Below are 6,404 nucleotides of genomic sequence, written 5' to 3' on the forward strand. Positions count from 1 at the left end.
TGTTTGATTTAATTTTTTGTGAATTTAATTTACTATTTTTCTTATAACCTTTTCAAATCAATTTTCTTTAACTTTTTTTATTAATAAAATATTTATCTACCTAAGTACAAACAAAGTCCCTGTGGATTCGATAGTCGAACTTTCGTTTTAACTTTACTACTTGGGATGGATTGATGCTCTTGCCAATTCATCAACAATTCGTAGCCCTCATGCCCCGTACAACAAACATAATCAAACATTCACACAACAAGAAATTGAGGTGAAGATCAAACAAACGTACTACCATTAGAAAATGAATCTCAATCTCTTAAGTAATAAAAAGAACATGTCTATTCGCAGAAAACATAATGACTAAAATACAATCATCCTAAAATTTTAGCAAACAATTTGTCGAGGGTCGAGCACCCTCAGACCCAAACCACAAAGCGTACAGATAAAATGACAACACACACACACACACACACACACACACACACACACAACAAAATATAGATTCACATGCCACAAATATAACTATCAAAGTTCACACTCTGCCGGTCTTACCATTCAACAACAACAATAATAATAATATACAGGTGTTTTAGAAAATGCATTAGTAGAAAAATCATCACAATTTCATAGCATGCATCTAGTCATTAGAGTTTGTAGTTTATCTCAACAATCATATAACAATTAAATAAACAATTCCAAAAATAAATAATTCTAAGGTAACTTTATCCAGATGCATGGTTTCTAATGTAAGTTTCTACTCTCCAAAATCACTCTATCGCTCAGTTTTACAAAGTTTCACTCCTAACTTATTCTTAGTCCTCTCGATGCTCCGAGAATTGGTTTTTCACAAATCTTATATGCTACCTTACATTTTCACGCCCAATAAACTCATTTTTGAGGTCAAAACTTTAATAAAAACTAATCCATACAACTTTCCTGCTAGATTATTTTCGTGACAAATTTTATCTAGTAAAATGTTCTAAAACTTGTTTTATTCATAACTTTTTCTAAAAAAACTCCTATTTAAGAAAAATTTAAGGATAATCATATATTTTAACACTCAAAAACTCAAGGAAAATAGCTTAGCACACAGATTCAGAACAGGGCAGTAAGCACGAAAATTTCAAAACATGTTCAAGGAAGTTTAACAACAAGCTTAGGGTTTAAGAGCTGGAGAGACCCCCCTTACCTCTTGTAGTCTCCATGAAATTTATAAGAAAGAATGAAGTAGTTTAGATTCTAGTTTCCAACCTTCAGGAGTGCAAAAATAAGATTTGAAGCTACAATTGAGAATAGAGCAAGAAAATGAAGTGACAAGCTTAGAGTTAAAAATGAAGGTCATTTACCTAAGCTTGGTGAAAGAAGGCCTCAAAAAACACTTGGAAAAGCTTGGAAGAAGAGTGGAAATGGTGTCTGCTTCCCTATTGACTAGCTTGTGAAGAAGAGGAAGAAGGAGCAACTTTGGTGAGTTTTGGAGTCTAAATGAACTTATAGAAGAAGCTTAGAGCATGGTCCATCGGATTATTGTGTAGGCTCATCTTAATCTCTCAATTTTGACCCATGAATGACCCTTGCTCAGCCATGGAAAATGTCTACATCACTACCAAATGTGGTGGGCTTCACTTTTGAAATTTTACTTAAAAAGGATAAATTTTACTTTGGAAATTTTGCTTTTACTAAAATTGATAATTTATATCCTAAACTTCTTGATTATTGTGCTAATCTCCCTAGAATTACGTATAACCAAAGTGAACCTCACACAGAGATCACTCTCACACAGAGCTAAATTATACTACCAGTCAGTGTACAATGCCATTTTTTTACAAATGATTTTTTTGTTCAGGTAGTTTCCATATCTCTATCAAGCTAGACTAGACAAATTATTTACACTCATTATAGACATATATAACATGAAAATTCTATGATTAAAAACATATAACTACTGAAATTAAATACACATAAACATAGAAGACACAACACATAGTAGTTTCCTCACTCAGCCTGAGTTGTAATTTTTCAGGGTGTTACAACTAACTTATTTTAATTATTCTACATCATATAATTATACACTTTAATTAGTCATCAATTAATTAAAAAAAATATATTTTTAAACTAGTTGTATAGTCATTTATGAAAATGTCCTCCACTTTAAACTCTTATAACTTAATTATCCCTTTTCTAATTCTATGAAATTTAGATCACCATTAATCAACCTTAATTATCCTCACTTAATTTTTAACCTTACTTACATTAATTACTAATATTCTTCTTTCAAGCTTCTAATTTCTATTTCTAGATCAAAATCCAATTATTAACATCTAGGCCATTAATGAGTTGACCATTATTTGACTATAGAATTTTCTCTGAATTATCCTTATTTTTTCTAGACTTTAGCTTAAAAACTTAAGAGCTTAACCCTACTAAGGTATCCTATGGTAATATTTCATTTTCTACCATTTCAATAGTCTAAAAATACTACTCAATCACACAATAAAACAATAACATTGTCTACTACACACACCTGAAAAATTGGGATGTTACAGTTTGCATGGGAAAATTTGATCGAGAAAGACAATTTATGAAGATTTTTAATTTAGTTATTTTTTTTATAACAAATTACTATCTTTGTTTTTAATTCAATTATTTTTTTAAAATAGAAAGTACTATCTCTTTGTTTTTAATTCAGTTATTTTTAAAAAAAATAAAACCTGAGCAATTCCTACTCAATAAAAACATAATATTGAGTTCATTGCTATATGTTTGGACCATTTCATTTATGTTTTTTCTTTCTGCTCCTTTTCAGGGTTAATCAATGGAAAAAGAAAGAATAATACATTCTTTTTTTCATTTCAATGCTTAACCGTGTATTATCAAATAGCTTTTGTGCATACCAAAACAATTATAATAGGCATATCTTTCTTCTTCTTCTTTGACATAACAACTATATTTACTTTATAGAAATTTTTATTTTACTTTTTAAATTGTATAGTGTTAGTGTTTTGGGTGTCTAATTAAACATGTTCTTGAGTTTTAAGGGCATTGTGCAATGGAAAGAAAAAGATTGACAAATATTAAAAATGCTTGCACCAAATCATTAGATTTGTTACAATATATTAAATTTAGCCCAATGAAAGAAAAACATAAATGTGGACACACAAGCCTGATATCGTCTATATTTTCGCTAGAGATAGATAAAAAAAATACAGGCATTACTTTACCATTTTTTTTTAAAACTTTTGATGTCATAGACACTTCTTCAAAATGGCAATATGAGTATAAACTGTTATCATCATGTATTTTTTTTTGTTTTAGACCACATGTATCCTCCATCGAAGGCAATCCTATTCGAGTTGTATAGGATCACTATGGACAACAAAGCACTACCTCTAAGTATTTGCATTTTAAAATTGTCACATAATGCCAATTTATTCTAGGAGGGACTAAAAAGAGCAATTTCCAAAATCCAAGGACTATAAAAAAAATTTAAGTTTGAGGGACTAAAATAATAATTAAGTCTTAATCTTTATTTGTTTGAAAAAATTATCACATGAAACCTACTTTGAAACTTATTTTTGTAAAATCATTCCTATAAAGGAAGGTATGTATAATTCATTTCCTAGGAATGATTTGTGTCTTACACAAAATCATAAACCACCACCTATAAATCATTGATATTTAGGTTTGATCATCTTGCTTATTTTTATTCATGAGTCATAATATTTTTTTGGTACATTTTGTCAATATCAACTAAAACATTGCTAGAATTGAAAAGGATATGAATGAGTTGGATGAAAGGGAGAGGATAGAGGGGTTGTCTTTGGAGGATATGGAAGCAAGAAAAGTGATACAAGAAGATTTTTGAAGGAATGTTATGCTTAATGAATCTTTGCTCAAACAAAAATCAAGATTGAAGTGGCTCAAGTATGGTGATTGAAATTCAAAATTCTATCATATTGTGGTGAATTGGAGGAGGAGAAATATGATTAGAGGGGTGGAGGTGAATAGTTCATGGAAGGAAGACCTATGGAGGTTAAGGAGGATGTGTGGAAATTTTTTGAAGATTTTGGAGAGGAAGATTAGTAGAGACCTTGTTTAAATGAAGTAAATTTCAAGAAGATTTCTAGTGAAGACAATTCCGTGCTAATTAGTAGGTTTGGGGAGGAGGAAATTAAGGAGACCATTTGGGATTGTGGAAGTTCAAAAAGTCTAGGACTGGATAGATTCAATTTTAAATTCATTAAGGAAATTTGGCACATCTTGAAGAGTGACATTGTTAAATTCCTCGACGATTTTCCCACTTCCGATAATTTCACTAGAGGTACAAATGCTTCTTTCATTGCTCTCATCCCAACAATAGAGGAGCAACAAGGGTGGTGGGGGGGGGGGATTATAGATCTATTTCTTTGGTAGTTGTATGTATAAAGTGGTGGCTAAAGTTTTGGCAAAAAGGTTACAAAAGGTATTGCATGGGGTGATAGATGAAAGACAATGTGCATTCTTGGGGGGGGGGGGAATCTTTTTCATTGTGCCTTGATTGCTAATGAAGTGGTGGATGAAGCTAGGAGGAAAAAGAAAAAGTGCATGATTCTTAAAGTTGACTATGAAAAGCATATGATTCAGTATGTTGGAAATTCCTTTTCTATAATGATGAGAAGATTAGGCTTTGATGAGATTTGGATTGGTTGGATATATGGGTGTCTTTCCACTTCTTTGGTTTATATTCTTGTCAATGGAAGCCTTCAAAGGAATTCCAGCTCCAAAGAGGCCTAAGACAAAGTGACCCGGTTTTTAGCGCATGCCTCTCTCATCATTCCACTCAATCCCTCTGTCACCATAGTGAAAAGAAAAGGTGCGAGTGGGTCACTTTGTCTTAGGCCTCTTTGGAGTTGGAATTCCTTTGAAGGCTTCCATTGACAAGAATATAAACCAAAGAAGTGGAAAGACACCCATATATCCAACCAATCCAAATCTCATCAAAGCCTAATCTTCTCATCATATAGAAAAGGAATTTCCAACATACTGAATCATATGCTTTTCATAGTCAACTTTAAGAATCATGCACTTTTTCTTTTTCCTCCTAGCTTCATCCACCACTTCATTAGCAATCAAGGCACAATGAAAAAGATTTCTCCCCCCCAAGAATGCACATTGTCTTTCATCTATCACCCCATGCAATACCTTTTGTAACCTTTTTGCCAAAACTTTAGCCACCACTTTATACATACAACCTACCAAAGAAATAGATCTATAATCCTCCCCCCCCCCCCCCCCCACCACCCTTTTCTTTTCACTATGGTGATAGAGGGATTGAGTGGAATGATGAGAGAGGCATGCGCTAAAAACCTTTATGAATAGTATAAGGTGGGAGATAGGGGGTAGATGTGAGTTTGTTGCAATATGCAGAAGATACATTTTTGTGGGTGACATGAGGGTACACAAAATGTGGTGGTTGTGAAAAGCATTTTGAGACATTTTTAACTTATACCCGGTTTGAAGGTGAATTTTCATAAAAGTAGATTTGGGGAATTGGGGTGGAGAGAATCTCGAAATATTTGAATTATAGTGTCGCAACTTACCCTTCAGCGGGAGGGCAAGGCGAAACGTAAAAATGCGTCTTCTCATAAAGAAAACACGTGGAGTCGCCACTAATGTTTATTCGAGGAAAACGTTAGAAAAACTAAAAAGACGAGGTATGCGGATTTTGAAAGTGAGGGTTCAGGAGTTGTTTATGCACGGGGAAGGTATTAGCACCCCACGCGCCCATCACAATGGACGGCAACCTTTAATCGAGTGTGAAAAACATGACTTCAAAATTATGTATTTTACCTCTTTATATTTTTTGGGGGGGTCGATAAGGGTGTTGCCCTTGCTCCTACGTATCCTCAGGTGCAATGATGAATTCAGATCTACGTAGTTCCTTTAGTCTGAAAGTTTGTGCGTTACATTGATTTTATGTTTTTTTGAAAGATCAATTTTAATTGTGAACAAAAGTCATTTAAGGCGTTAGACCTTGAAATGATGTTTTAAACTTTGAAAAGCGGAGAGAATCGTTAAGGCGTTGAACCTTGAAATGACCTCAAGTGATGTTTTGATGAAATGAAGAAGTTTATGAGTTGGTTTTATTTTGATTTTGCTTATTAACCTACAACCTTTTTTAAAGATAACTTGTGGTACTAATAATCGGTTAAAACTTACTTTAAAAGAAGAAAATGGGATTATTGATGATAGAAGAAGGAGATGAAGATGAACAAAACAAAAGAGGACCCCTAAGGGTGCATAGATCGCATTCAAATCCTTAAAACAAAAACTAACCGGATGACGAATGAAGAATGAACGAAGAACGATGTGGAAGTCGATTACGATCGCAATTCGGTAGCCCCCTCGTTTTTCTCTTCTTTCTTCTTCTTTTCTCT

This window comes from Glycine max, chromosome 14, assembly GCF_000004515.6.
Source record: "Glycine max cultivar Williams 82 chromosome 14, Glycine_max_v4.0, whole genome shotgun sequence".
Classification (NCBI taxonomy): Eukaryota; Viridiplantae; Streptophyta; class Magnoliopsida; order Fabales; family Fabaceae; genus Glycine; species Glycine max.